The 15013-nt window shown below is 48.5% G+C and overlaps 1 long non-coding RNA gene across 1 annotated transcript in view; it reads left to right on the forward strand.

Moving 5' to 3' along the window:
• The first annotated feature begins 4000 nt into the window (after window positions 1-4000).
• Window positions 4001-15013, forward strand: part of LOC106985563 (uncharacterized) — a 30267-nt gene continuing 19254 nt past the window's right edge. The window contains exon 1 of the long non-coding RNA XR_008294729.1: window positions 4001-5625. This is a non-coding gene — a long non-coding RNA (uncharacterized LOC106985563). The remainder of the gene's footprint in view (window positions 5626-15013) is intronic.

Raw genomic sequence — 15013 nt, forward strand, 5'->3', positions numbered from 1 at the left:
GTGGGCTCGGAGCACGGGGCCGCGTGTGTCAGGCCCCAAACTGTAGGGCTGGCTTTCCCAAGCGTCGCCCAAGCGTCGCGTGTGTCCCCTCGCCCCGAGGCTTCCCACCCCCCCTTCGGCACCACCCCTCACCGTTACCTTTTAATTCCGCAGGCACCGTGCGTCTGCGCCCGGGCCGAACGTCGATCTGTGCTTGGGCTAAAGAATGTAAGATGTGTTTCCCTTCCTGAGCCCCAGCCGGTGCCCGCTTGGAGGGCATGTGGCCTCCGTTGATCAGGCGGAGTTTAGGGGACATCAGAAGGGGGCTTCGTGGAGGGTGTGGCGATTAAGATAAGCTGCAGACATCCTTCTGGGTGGCCAGTCCCTAGAGCTCGGTGGGGCCGCCTCCCCGCTCCTGGCCCTACAGCCTGGGGAGTTCACTCCAGCTCTCCAGGGCGTAAAGCCGGTCCTTGAGTGTTCCTGTTTCCGTCCGATTTGGCCGGACACCCACTCCTCCCCCAAGTTCTTTTTCTCAGCATCCCCCCCCCCCCCCCCCCCCCCCCCCGTTTAGAAGCGCACGGTTCTGTGCCATTAAGTACATTTGTATCGCTGTGCAACGGCCACCACTATCCACTTCCAGAGCTTTGTCCTGGCCTCAACTGAGGCTCTCGACCCCTCAAGCGCGAGCGCCTCATTCCCCTCTTCCCCCCTGACCCTGCCAATCACCCTTGCCCTTTCTGTCCCTATGACTTTGACTATAGGCAGCTCATGGGAGTGGAATCGGACGGTCTTTGTCCTTTTGCGACGACGGCTTATTTCACTTAGCGCAATGGCCTCAGATTTCAGCCATATTGTTGCCTGGGGCAGCATTTCCTTCCTTTCTCACGCTGAATCATGTCCCATTGTATGAAGAGGCCACATCTTTACCCATTCATCCGTCTGGGGACACTTGGGTGGCTTCCGCCTTTTGGTTTTTGTGACTGATGCTGCAGTGATAGTGATCATGGGTGTGCAAGCATCTCTTTGACGCCTTGCCCTCAGTTCTTTTGGGGGTATCCCCAGCTGTATAATTGGGGAATTGTATGGTAATCCCCTTTTAAAAATTTCTGAGGCGCCATCACACCATTTTCCACACCAGCTGTGTGCCATTTTACGTTCCCGCCACCCCGGGTTTCTCTTTCTCCCTGTCCTCACCAACCTCCCTGCCCACCAACCCCCCCCCCCCCCTTTTTTAAGTAGTCATCCCAATGGGTGCGAAGTGTTATCTCATTGTGGTTTTGGTGTGCATTTCCCTAACGATTAGTGATGCGGAACATCTTTTCTGAACCGACCTTCCTCTCCTTGTTTCCTCCTGGCAAGCCAGCTCTGCTTTATTGAGGAGTAAGCTGAGAGTGACAGAGGGCAGCGTCTGATAAGAGGGCAGCTTTTGACAAAGAGTGGAGACAGCGGACAAAGTGGAGGCCGCAGGGAAGCCTGAGCCGTGCAAGGAGAGGGGGTGAGGGAGGAGTCTTCTGAGGAGGGCCATCTAGAGATTTTGTCCTCGCGAGGATCTTGTTCATCTGCGTTGGGCGACTTTGGGGGTCCGTTGTGTTTGTCCTGGCTCTGTAGGGATGTTTATGTGTTGCTTGCGAGGGGCCAAGGGTGAAGGAGGGATTGATGACCTCCACCTTGTACGTATCGGAACGGCTGTTTTTGGAACTGCCTTTGCAAAAGTGAATGTAAGATTATGCTAATGTAACAGAACCTTCTATCTGCATTTTCGGTTTCTTAAGAACTGTGGGAATTCTTGTCTGAGTGTTGAAATAATGATCTCTTTTTTGCATGATCCCTCTTAAAAGCACAGGGAGATCGTTCAGAGGTATGAGAAATAGAACTTTCTATAACTCCATTCAACTTTTATTTTCAGCCTTGTTCTGCTGCCGCCCAAAGCACAACCTCAGTTAACTCAGGATTCTCTCTGTCTGCTTCTCTGGAGTTGTTTCCAAGGGCTGACACTTGGTTTTTAAACTTTTTAAAAAATGTTTATTTACTCATTTGGAGAGACAGAGAGAAAGAGAGAGCAGGGGAGAGGTAGAGAGAGGAAAGAGAGAGAATACCACGCAGGCTCCTCATTGTGAGCACGAGCCTGATGCGGGGCTCGAACTCATGAACCATGAGATCATGACCTGAGCCCAAATCTAGAGTTGGACGCTCAACTGACTGCACCACCCGGGCACCCCTCCAAGAGTTGGCACTTTGGAGGGGTGGTCGTTCATCTGGTGCTTGAGTCACACGTGCACACAGATTGCTGAGAAGGCCATTTTGCTCCTCTTGTGGGCCCCCTAGCTCTCCTGTGCATTCATTGAGGGAAGGGAATCTCTTGTAAACTTGGTGCTGGTGCATCAACCATTCCATAAAGTCCTTCCTGGCACAATCCCCTCTGCTTATGGAGCCTCGTTATGGCCTCCCCAAATTCGCATGTTAAAGTCTAATCTCCAGTGTGCTGGGTTTTGGAGGTGAGGCCTCCGGGAGGTACTTGGGTGAGCCCTCATGAATAGGATTAGTGCCCTTTTAAGAAGAGGCCAGAGAGCCAGCTCAACCTTTTCCCACCGTGTGAGGCCACGGCAAGCTGTCAGCAGTCTGCAACCGGGAAGAAGGCTCTCCCCAGAACCTGACCAGGCTAGCATCCCGATCTGAGACCTCCAGCCTTCGGAACTGGGAGAAAGAGGGTGCTGCTGTTTATAAGCTACCCGCTCTGTGGCACTTTGTGGTGACAGCCTGAGCCAACTCAGATAGGACCGCAAGCTTTTCTATTCTCGTCATCCGTGCCCACACCCCTCTGTTTCTCCTGCCCCCTAGTGTGGGATGTGTAAGCGAGGTGTGTGTGTGTGAAAGGAAAAAGAAACAGCACTAGATGTGCTCTTGATATCCCAAGTCCCGTCTGAAGGTCTATGGGTGCCCTTCCAGTCAGACGCGTTTGAAAATATTATCTAATTTTCTCTATCAAGAGACCCTGGGGTCTCTCTTCCTCTGTATTCCTGTAGGTACAATGGTTTTCTGAAAAGAAGATGGCTTAACAGGCCAGTTGTGTCTAAGAAGTTACAGGTGCTTATAAAACTCTAGAGCAGGCATTCCAGGAACTAGATGGTTCTGTGCATTGCAATTCCACTCTCCCACTAACATGTAAGCTCTCCAGGGACAGAGATTTTAGCCGGCTGTGCTCCCTGCTGAATCCCCAGCACCTACAACATTGTCTGGCACAGCAGGCACTCAATAACTATGTGCTGAGTCAATGAGGAAATAAAAGCCGTAAGCTCTAAAGTAAACTGGAAAAAAATAAAATGTAACAGAAAAATTAAATTGCTAGTATAAGGAGCACTTACCAATTAATATGAAAAACCTCTTTGCAACTCAACCAAAAGAAATCAAACAAATGCAAAAGAGTGGGGGCATGAATCGAATATTCCCGAAAGAGGAAATACACTTGACCATTATAATCATAAAAGTTTGGCTGTCAAAATCAAAATTAAATGACATAAAATTTTTCTTTTTCCCAAGTAGCAAAAAAAAAAAGAGAAAAGAGATAACACTAAAACACCATCATGGATATAGAGGCTGTTCTCACACAGGACTGATGGGTGTGAACTTGGAGTATTTTTTCTGGATGGCGGTTTGGTAACATAAACATTAAACAATGCTTATCCCCTATCCTTCTAGAAATTCTATGTTAGAAGTCACAAGAAAGCAAACAGAGATGTGACTAAAGTTTTTATTATCACAGTATTATATATCATAGTGATAAATAGGAAACAACCTGAACATCCCGCAATAGAAGAAAATGATGAATGTGGCATATTTAGAAGATAGAGTATTAGTTATACAGACACCAGAAATAATTTTTTAAAAGAATATTAAAAACATATAGGCGTGATAAAGTGGTAGGTTAAAAGTAGGATAGAGAAACATATAATCATAAAAACAATATTTTCTTTTTTTAAAAAAACCTATTTATGTATGTATGTATTTATTTATTTTTGAGAGAGAGAGAGGGACCAAGCAAGCGGAAGGTGCAGAGAGAGGGGGACAGAGGATCCGAAGCGGGCTCCACGCTGACAGCAGAGAACCTGATATGGGGCTCAAACTCACGAACTGTGAGATCATGACCTGAACTGAAGTCAGACGCTTAACCGACTAAGACACCCAGACGCCCCCATAAAGACAATATTTTCAAAGAAGATTTGGCAACAGAGCCCTGATAAAATGTCAAGTTCAAAGGTAAGATGGGGACTTGTCCAATCATGATAACTCAGAACTGCCCGGTGTTTTCTACGCATCTGGCTGGTACGGATGTGACATATATATCACCTCACTTAAACCCCTAGCAACCCTATGAGGCAGATGCTATGATTCTAATTTTGCAGGTGAAAGAATGTGCACAGGAAGCAATTTGTTCAGGTTACAGAGCCAGTGAGCGGTGGGACCAGGTTTCAGACCTGGAGTCAGGCTCCGGAGGCCACACTTGTAACCTTGACCCACACAGCCTCTCACTGCCTGTGGGGCAGGAGCCCACAGGGCGGTGCGTGTGTGTGTGTGTGTGTGTGTGTGTGTGTGTGTGTGTGTGTAGTTTTGGTGAAACCTCCAAAAGAGTGTTAGTGGTTATGCCTGGGTGGTGGTTTGTATTTTCTTCTTTACCTTTTTTCGCTAATTCCTCAAGCATTTGCAGCAAGCAGTACTTTTAAGGAGCCAGTGATGAAAGGCGACAGCAGCAGTTTCCCGAAATTACAGGTAGAGGGGGGTAGGTGGTTATTCTCCACTTGGTCTGTCTGGGGCCAGAAGAGTGCCCGCGTGAGGTGGCGACTTGGGCAGCCCAGTGTGCGGACTTGTGGGTCTTGGCTGAGCACAGCGTAACCGTCAATGCTGGCCTCTCTTCTCCAAGTCTTCAACCCCCTGAGAGAAGGGTGTCTGGGGAACGTGTAAACTTCTGCGGGGAGTTTTACAACGTGTGACTCTTCAGTAATGAATATGCTTTCATTTATTTATTAAAAAAATTTGTTTTAAATGTTTATTTATTTTTGAGAGAGAGAGAGAGAGAGAGAGAACAAGCAAGGGAGGGGCAGAGAGAGGGAAACACAGAATCCAAAGCAGGCTCCAGGCTCCGAGTTTCGGTACAGAGCCCAATGCGGGGCTCGAACCCACAAGCCGTGACATCATGACTTGAGCCAAGGTCGGCCGCTCAACCGCCTGAGCCACCCAGGCACCCCAAATATGCTTTCATTTAAAAAGAGATGTGGGGTGCCTGAGATTTTAGGTCACTCTTATATTTCTTCTTAATGTTCAAAAACACTTCTTCGCATCAATCATTTGTCTTTTTCTACCATGAGTCGTTTTCATCTGGGAAGCATAACCCAACCTACTGGAGAGTATTAAGACTTTTCTCTTTAGCGTTGGTGAATATACTATGAAAAATGTAATACATTTGGGGCTAAATGACAGCAGATACTTATTGAATCTTGTAAGGAACTGGGCTGGATGCTTCGGGGACCTCCCTTCTGCCCAAGACTCCCTGACACATCATTCCTGCCCACAGATCGCTTTAATCTACTTTGGGAACCAGGAGATATATAAAAACGTTTCAAGACAGCATGTGCCAACTGCATGGCACAGATGGTAAGTGTTTTAGGAATGTGAGGTGGGAATAATCACTGAACAGTCAGTAAACAATCAGTGGAAGAAGTGGGTCTTGGGCTGTCCTTGGCAGGATCTTTTAGCCAGGGAGGAGAAGGAACAAAGGCGGAGAACAGAAGATCAGCCCAGAGGAAGCAGAGGATTTACATAGGATGCGATGGGACATACAGAAAGCTAATTGGTGACAGAGTATGGAGGGCCCTGAATACCCAGCGAGAAAATTTGCATTACGAATGGTATTGTTCATAAGAGTGGAAAATTTTTAATGACTTAAATACTCATCAAAGGGACAATGTACACATTTCTATGGCATATTTATCCAAAGTGCGGCGAGGATGCGGTGAAAATTTTGAGCAGAAGGCTTGATCACAGCCAGGTTCGGGGGACGTTTCGTCCAGCACGGGAGGATGGGAGAGCAAGCTGGAAGGAGGATGACCAGTTGGGTGACTGCTTCTATAAACTCGATGCGGAGAGAGGAGGCCTTGATGGGGCCACGGAGAATGGAAAGGACACGAAAGACAAAGGCTTAAGGAGAAAAGCAGTGGGATGCAGTTGATAAACATGCGTGTTAGAGCCGTTGACTTGGTGCTACTGATGGCAATGACTCTGGCTTTCAGATCTAATGATTGCATAGGGTTTTTTTAATGTTTATTTATTAAATTTTTTTAATGCTTATTTATTATTGAGAGACAGAGACATGAGCATGGGAGGGGCAGAGGGAGGAGGAGACACAGAATCCGAAGCAGGTGCCAGGCTCTGAGCTGTCAGCACAGAGCCCGATGAGGGGCTCACACTCATGACCTGGGTCAGACACTTAACCGACTGAGCCACCCAGGCGCCACCCCCTCCCCCCACCCTTTTTAAAAAAGAAGTTCCACAATTTTTCTTACAGGTCTGCCATACAATAGAGGCTCAGTACAATTTTTTCAAGACATGGGCTGTTCCAGGTGCCCTGTTGTATTGCTGTAGCCCTTACTAACAAGATTGTTTTTCTGACTTCTAATCTAAACATTGCTGTATATTAAAACCCCATTTCTCAAGTGCATCTTTTGTGAAGAAGAATTAGTTAGTCTCGCTGGTTGTACACTTCCGTGTGTGTAAAGTAAGGCATGCTTCAGCTTGGTTTCATTATGATAAATGGTAACAACCCCTTTAACATTTGTCTTTAAGTCTGATCTTGCAATACAAATTTGCTTGTATGAGCAAGGTGCTTGCACAAAATAAAAATTGGATTTGTGTAATGTCCCGGAGACCAACAACCTGGAAAGACTTTATTTATTCGTGTATTTATTCATATATTAACTGAAGCGTTACTTTGTGCTCTAAGGAAGACAGAATGATGACCTCAGGGTAAGAGGGGATTTCATAAACACAACGTAAGTATGAACATAAAAGGTTGATGTATTTGATTACACTTAAAACGTATGTTAAATGAATGAGCAAAAAGTAAACAGATTTAAAAAACAAATAGACTGAGAGAAGACCTTGCAACACATGTGCCCCACAAAGCCTTAGTATCCAGAATTCGTAAAGAATGCCTACCAGTTAGCGGAAGATAAACAACAAAACAGAAACGCAGGCAAAGCCTCAGTGAAGAGGAAATCCGTATTGCCAGCAAACTCATGAGAAGACCTTCAACTCTTCTAATAATCTGGGAAGCAGCATCACAGTGAGACGTCATTTCACACCCACCAGACTGGCAGAATGTAAGAGACTTGAAAAACAATTGGTGAGGGTGTGGAACACTGGCACTTTTATCTCTTATGGATGAGAGCTGGCGCACATGCCCTGGAGAGCAATTTGTCAGTTTCCTGGTGAAGTTAGACTCCTTCCCTCCAGTGCAGAGTATCCCTCCTCCAGACTTGTACAGAAGGATGTATACAAGACTGTTTGATCCAATATTGTTCTTAACACTGAAACATTTTAAATGACTCAAATAGTCATCTAAAGGGTCTGTATAAATAAACATGGCATATTTAGACACTGCAATGCTATATAGCAGTTTCAATGTGTATATATCTAAAAATATAGTGTTGCAGAAAGCATAGGTACAGAAGTCCATGTGACTGGCAACAGATCAAATAATACAGAACAGGTTATAGGGGAAAGTCGTGGACTTCCACATTTCCTCCCCTCCTTGAATCCCAAACTCAGAGAAAATGTTTTCTTTCCTTTTCCTTCCTTCCTTCCTTTCTTCCTTCCTTCCTTCCTTCCTTCCTTCCTTCCTTCCTTCCTTCCTTCCTTCCTTCTTTCCTTCCTTCCTCCCTTCCTCCCTCCCTCTTTTTCTTTTCTTTCTTCCCTCCTTTCTTTCCTACCTACCTTCCTTTCCTTCAAAACAGGTTCTTTATTTAGTTCTTCTTGTGGCTACCTTCAGAACTCTAGATTATGTGTTGTTACCTCTATTTACTTATTTGGAAGACTTTTGACATTATCTTTTAACTCTTCAATATGAAGATTTTACTTTGCACTGCCCAGACTACCACCCTCTTCCCAGTATTAATATTTATATTTGTGATAGGCAGAGTTTTTAAGTTTATAAGTACTCCTCTGTGGTTCTCTGAATGTTCCATTTTCATAGCAACCTGTTCTTGTTGCATGGATACAAGAGGGCTGGGGGTGGGCCTATGGTTCAGCCTACAGACTTTCACTTAACATTTGGTTGTGGGTGTGGCATCAGCTGAGGTTGCATCTGATCCTGCAGTAGAGCCCCTCATTTGCCTGGTAAGCCCCAACGGTTTGCTCATATATAAGGCAGAAAGACTGCCTAGCTGATGTGGGCTTCCACAGTGGTCTGTTCTCAAGCCAGTTATCTTTACCAACTAGGATTTGGATTCAGAGCTCTGGGTAAAGTGGGCGAGAAGGGGGCTGTCAGGCTGCAGGGGCCTCCAAATAGAGGCTTAAAGAAAGAGGGCTGAAATATTTTGTTTAGTATCTTTGGGTTTTGTTTTGTTTTGCATGGGAGTAAATGCTGAGTGCTGGCTTTCTGGGTCGTGATGGGAAAAATGGTGTGAAGGGTAGTTGTCCATGTAAGACATTCACGAGTTCTCTCTCTTTTCAGCCCACTTCTTGCTTCTGTCTTCTAGCCCAGCTGCTGACTCGGAGCCCAGAAACATGTCAGGGTTCTAGTAGGTAGATCAGCTTCCAGCATCTCTGCAACAACCACAGAAAATTCGAGACTGTGGCTTCTTTTTCAGTTTCATTAGTTAATTTGTTTCATTCTGTCTTGCAGCTTTCAAAAACTTTTAGATACCTCTGTTGTTGGAATGGCAGAAACCACCAGCTGAGCACCCAATATTCATACTATCTTCCTTACTCACAAAACCCCTCTATTGGGAATGGTAGCTGAATAACATAGCTTCGCTTTCCTTGCACAGAGAAATGGCCAATGAAACGTAAGTAAGTGGAAGGCTTTAAGGCAGCCTGCCAGAAAAGAAAAAAAAGCAAAAAAAAAAAAAAACACCCCAATAACAACAACTCTTCAAAGAGACATTGGGCTCCTGGCTAGCTCAGTCAGTAGAGCGTGTGACTCCTGATCTTGGGGTTGTGAGTGTGAGACCCACACTGGGTGCAGAGATTACTTAAAAACCTTTAAGGACACCTGGGTGGCTCAGTCGGTTAAGTGTCTGACTCTTGATTTTGGCCCAGGTCATGATCTCATGGTTTCGTGGGCTTGAGCCCTGCTTTGGGCTCTGTGCTGGCAGCACGGAGCCTGCTTGGGATTCTCTGTCTCCCTCTCTCTGCCCCTGCCCCACTCATACTGTCTCTGTCTCTCTCAAAATAAATAAACTTAAAAAAAATTTTTTTAAATAAAAATAAAAATCTTAAAAAAGAGAGAGAGAGAGATTGACAGACTCTGCCAGCATTTCTTCCCGCTTATCCTTCCCCCTTTCTTTTCCTTCCTGTGTGGAATAGCTCTGTTTCTTGGAGCCGTGGCAGCCACTTTGGCACAACTAGGAAAGGTCAAGAACTCTTGGAGACCTCAGCCCTGGCATCTTTCTGTATTTTCAAATATTTGCCCCTTCAGAGGAGGATTAGATATCCTTGCCTGCTGCCTTGGGACTGTGGGAAGAATATACTTCCATGCTTCATTGTCAGGTTTGGCCATGTGATTTGCTTTGGCTAATAAAATATGAGTGTCAGAAACTTGCAGAGCATTGCACACGTCCACTCGCATTTTTGCTCTCTTCCCGTTGCCGTTAAAAAGGCACATCAAGGAGAGAAGCTGTTCCTTTAGCCCAGATTCCGTTATGAGAAGACATCTAGAAGTGACTGGTAACCTATAAAATCAGTTAGAAATAAACCTTTGTTGGGGCACCTGGCTGGCTCGGCTGGTAGTGTGTGTGACTCTTGATCTTGGGGTTGTGAGTTTGGGCCCCATGTAGAGCTCTACGCTGGCAGCATGGAGCCTACTTGGGATTCTCCCTCTCCCTCTCTCTCTGCCCCTCCCTCACTTGCGCTGTCTCTGCCTCTCTCAAAATAAGTCAATAAACTTTAAAATGAATAAATAAATAAATAAATAAATAAATAAATAAACCTTTGTCGTGGTAAGCCACGGAGATTTTAGGTTTTGTCACCACAGTGTTACGTAGCGAAAGTTGGCTTGTGCGATACGTAACAGGATACAGAAATCGTGGGTAACAAACGGCGTATTAGGTGTTGGTGTTTCAGAGCTGAAGGAAAAGGGTGAAAAGCACTCACACATCCCAGAGAGAGACACTCGCTCAACCCGCGGCACTTGGCATGATTTGGGGAGACCAGTTCTGAAATTCTGCAGTTGTGACTGTTTGGATCCCCTTGGGAGCAGACACTGAACTGGTTACCAGTGCAGAGCAATGGCTGTAAAAGCTGATGGAGGAAACAGGATTGGACGGGGACGCCCCAGACTATGGTGGCAATCTGAGGAAGTAGTAGCCAACCCAGTGGGGAGCTCTGGGCCAGCAGTTGTCCACTAGTGGGTACCACATGGGGCAGGCATAGCGAGGCCCTAGGGTGACCCCTGTCTGAGGTTCCACAGTGACCCCTCTGCTGGGGAGTCTGTACGTGTCTATCCCTTCAAGAGGGTGCTCCTTTTCCGGGTGATCTGCCACCACTCGGCTCAGTCCCCGTCCCCAGAAGCAGTAAGCGCTGGCCTCCTCCTGCTTGCGTGTCCCCACGGCAGGCAGTTCTCTGGACAGGGATCCTCTGGGGCTCCCGACAGCTACCTTCCGCAGTGCCCATCTGGACCGTGGAAAACCCTGTGCATCTCTCCCCCTGTTGTTAAGCTGTGGTAAAAACCATATCACAAACCTCACCATCTTGATCCTTTAAAATGTACAGGTCAGTAGGGTTAACTATTTTCACATTGCTGTGCAACAGGAACCGTGTGCGTTTTTAGCCGACGAATTCCAGGAGCTCCCGCTGTTACCCTCATCCCGTGCCCCTGGCACCAGGGTCCATGCTTCCCAAACTGAAGACACACAAATGGAGCTCTAGCAAGATCCATCCCGCCGCCCTCTGCCCATCCTACAGCAGCACCAGGCACATGTCCTTCCACGTGCGAGAGGGGCTCCCGCTTTCTTCCAGCGGTTCCCTTATATCTCCTTTCACTTGTTGCTTGATCTGGGGGGAAAAGCATCCAGCTCCTGTCTCAGGGAGGGGGAAGGGGGCAACTTTAGAACTTTAAGGCTAACGTTTCTTAAAGAAAACTCCGTTCCTGGATCCCTAGAAGTAGGTGATGTTTAGGTGATTGTGGAAGCCATGCAGGTGCTCTGGATTCTCTCTACAGGAAAGAACTCACAGGGGCACCTGGGTGGCTCCGTCAGTTGAACGGCAGCCTTTGGCTCAGGTCGTGATCTCACGGTTTGTGAGTTTGAGCCCCCGTCAGGCTCGCTGCTGTCAACACGGAGCCCACTTGGGATCCTCTGTTCCCCCTCTCTCTGCACCTCCCCCACTTGTGCTCTCTCTCTCTCTCTCTCTCTCTCAAAAAGAAAGAAAGAAAGAACTTGCTGCCAGAGGGGAGGGGTGGGGGAGATGAGCGATATAGATGAAGGGGATTAAGAGGTACAAACTTCCAGTTATGAAATCAATAAGGCACAGGGATGAGAAGAAATCGTCAATAATGTTGTAAAAACGTTGGATGGTGACAGATGGTAACCACACTGGAGGTGGTGCGCATTGTATAACGTATACAACTGTTGACGCACTACCTTGAACACCTGAAACTAACATGACATTGTATGTCAACGAAGCTCCAATAAAAAGAAAAAAGGAAAGAAAGAATCTGCCGGGTGCCGTGAAGAGTGTGGACCTCTGGCCTCCAGCCGTGGCACCCTCAGCGTCTGCTACAGTATCTGAGCCAAGACCTTGTGCTTCTGTGAAGTTCCCAACGGAGGGATTGTCCACGGGACAATCACAGCGGAACCTCCAAACTGGCTCGGAAGAGAAGTAGGCAAGGGCTACCATGACAGTGGCCGCTGGACGGCAGAGAGAAGACAAACAGGACCAGCTAAGTAAGGAAACAGCACAGGCACTCCCTTCCCACCCCCACTCCCCGCCGCCCCCCCCCATCTCCTCTTTCCTCTGGTCCTGGGAGTGAGCTGGGGAGGAAGCAGTGCGGGGGGGTGTCTCGCTGCTGGCCTTGGCCTGTGCATGTTCTCCATGAGCAAGCTCCGAGTCTCTGCTCTTGGGATTTGCTCCGCACGCCCACTCCAGGGAGGAAAGGATAGCTCCCTGGCCTTGCACACGGAGTGCTGGTGTTTGGTGATGTCTCACAGGGAACACCCTGATTCACCCGGAGGGCTTGGTGAAGTCTCTGATGGGAGGAGCACAAGCAAGGCGGGACTTATCCACACCGGAGAAGACACTTGGAAGACCGAGGCTTAAAGTCTAGCCCAGGGAGACATTTCCTTCTACTTTGGAGCAGAATGAGGACAGGCTCTTGGCAATGTGGCTGAGGACAGACACAGTGGCAGAAGGAAATCCCCGGTGAGGGGAGGTGGACAGAGAGGAGATGACACAGAGAGGACAGAGACAGAGAGAGAGAAGGCAACAAGGAGAGGAGAATATAGAATGGAGAAGGTTCAGGATACCCCGATGCCAGATCTAACACTCGTATCCCAAATTAAAGGGCATGGGGATCTTTTGTTTTTAAATTTTTTTTAACGTTTATTTTTATTTTTGATACGGAGACAGAGTGCGGGCGGGGGAAGGGCAGAGAGGAGGGAGACACAGAATCTGAAGCAGGCTCCAGGCTCCAAGCTGTCAGCACAGAGCCCGACACGGGGCTCGAACTCACGGACCGCGAGATGGTGACCTGAGCGGAAGTCTGACGCCCAACCGACTGAGCCACCCAGGCGCCCCAGGGCACGGGGATCTTTATACGTCCTGTGAGATACCTCCAGGTAGTGTTCCAGAGTCTTGAACCGAACGATAGGTGGCCCCCCCCCACCACCAATGCTGTGTAAGCACACTCTTTTCCATAATCACTCTTGCATAGCATTTTTTCATTTTTATTGATTTGCCTTAATTTAATACATGTATAAGAATATCTTCCATTTTAAAAAAATTTGCATTTCTTTAATAGCTTTGGAGGCTGTGCACTTGATTCTGTGGTGATTTACTCTGCCAATAAACATGTGATCCTACCGTGAGCATGTTTTATCTGTGTAATAAACCATAATAAAAAATAAAAAGGAATCCGCTGACTATGAATGAGACACGTTGACAGGTACCGGGGTTAGAGAGGTTAGAGAGCAACTTGCAGTTTGGTTGGGGACCCTGGGCCTGTGCATCAAAGGGATTACAATCAAAAAAGGCAGAGTTTATTGGACGCTGGCTGAGCGTTCCAGAACACAAATGCTGGAGGCGTTTCGTGTAGGGAGAGAGCAAGACTGTCGTGAGGGATGAGAACAGATACATTTGTGACCTTCAGGAGCTCACCCCTGGCACCGTGGGCTGCGCCTGTCGGGGTGGGGACGGAAGTTCAGGCTGGCATAGCGTCGCAGGTCTGTTCTCGGGGAGGCAGGAGGAGGTGGGCGCACAAAGGAAGGGCCGCGGGAGTGAAGGGACAGATGGACCAACGGCCAAGCGGAGGAGGGTCGCACCACCCGCACGCCTGGGTCGCCTGAGCAGCCTGCCCTGCTTTGCCAGCCCTTCCGACCAATGTGTCCTGTCAGGGGCTGCTTCGGGAGAAGGAAGCCGGGAGGAAGCTTCCAGCACAAAGAGCCAAAGGGAAGTGGCTTTTACGCGCACGGGACTGTTGTCCTTTCTTTCCATATGGAGTGTATCCTAGAAAAGTCCCTTTCTCTGGCAGCGGTTCTAAAGGGAGGGAACGTCCTCTGCGACAGAATCCACAGCAGCGTTCATTCTTCCCTTTATCAACCGCGGACTCCGTACCCGCCTCAGACCGTGTCCTCGCCGTTGCCTGGAGGGCCCCTTGCTTCCGTCTTGCAACAACCGCGCTCACCTAACTCTTCCTTGAAGTCTTAACCAGGATTCGAAGGGGGGGAAAAAAAAAGGAGGCCATTTCCCCAACCTGGCTCGGCTGGCCTTGCAGAGATTCTGAATTCCCTTCTGTGAGTCAGGCTGGGGGCAATGGCTCTTGCCCCAAGTGCTGAGCACACAGTTCGAGGGCCCGGCTTCCTGTCCGTGTGTGCCCACTGAAAGCTGTGAGGCGGAGGGGAGGGAGGCTCAGAAAGGCCGGCCCCAAAGTAACAGCAGCATGGCCTGTGTCCCCCCACCGTGGAGCCCAGGCAGGGGAGAGAAAAGCCACAGGGGGGGAAGAGCTCCTGTGACAGAGGACGATGATAGGCAGATGGTGAGAAGCGGTTTCCAGAAACTGGGAAACAGCCCCATCTGACTGCAAGAGAAAGACATACCGAAGGAGGGCAGGACGGAAACAGAAAACAGCTGGCCCGACTGGGCTGGCAGGGACGGGCTTTCTCATTTTGCGGATGAGGAAACTGAGGCCCAGGGAGGGGAAGTGGTTTGCTCAAGAGCAGATTCTTGAAAGAATCATCTGCTTTCGCCCTCCCTCTCCACTTCCTCACCTTCCCTGCTGTCCTGAGTCTGAACCGAAGGACAGGCAGGCTGGAAACCCCATACAGAGGGGCCGGGGGTGAGGGAACGTGAGAGAAGCTGAGTATCCGGGCCTACGTTTGCTTCTCATTCCGGGCCAGGAAGGCAAGATCTTTAAGACCGACTCTGCTCCCTTCTGCTGATCTCCCTCGGAGCTCTGCACCTGGAGACAGAATCCCGGGGGAATCGTAGCTGTGTGAGCTGGGGCGGGGAGCCACAGGCGTGGTTGTGTGCAGAGCTCAGGCTCCCGCGGTTATGCAAGAGGGTGCTGAAACTCTCCGGCAACCCTTTCTCCTAACCCCTGGGAAGACATCTC

Source organism: Acinonyx jubatus, chromosome A1, assembly GCF_027475565.1.
Source record: "Acinonyx jubatus isolate Ajub_Pintada_27869175 chromosome A1, VMU_Ajub_asm_v1.0, whole genome shotgun sequence".
Lineage (NCBI taxonomy): Eukaryota > Metazoa > Chordata > Mammalia > Carnivora > Felidae > Acinonyx > Acinonyx jubatus.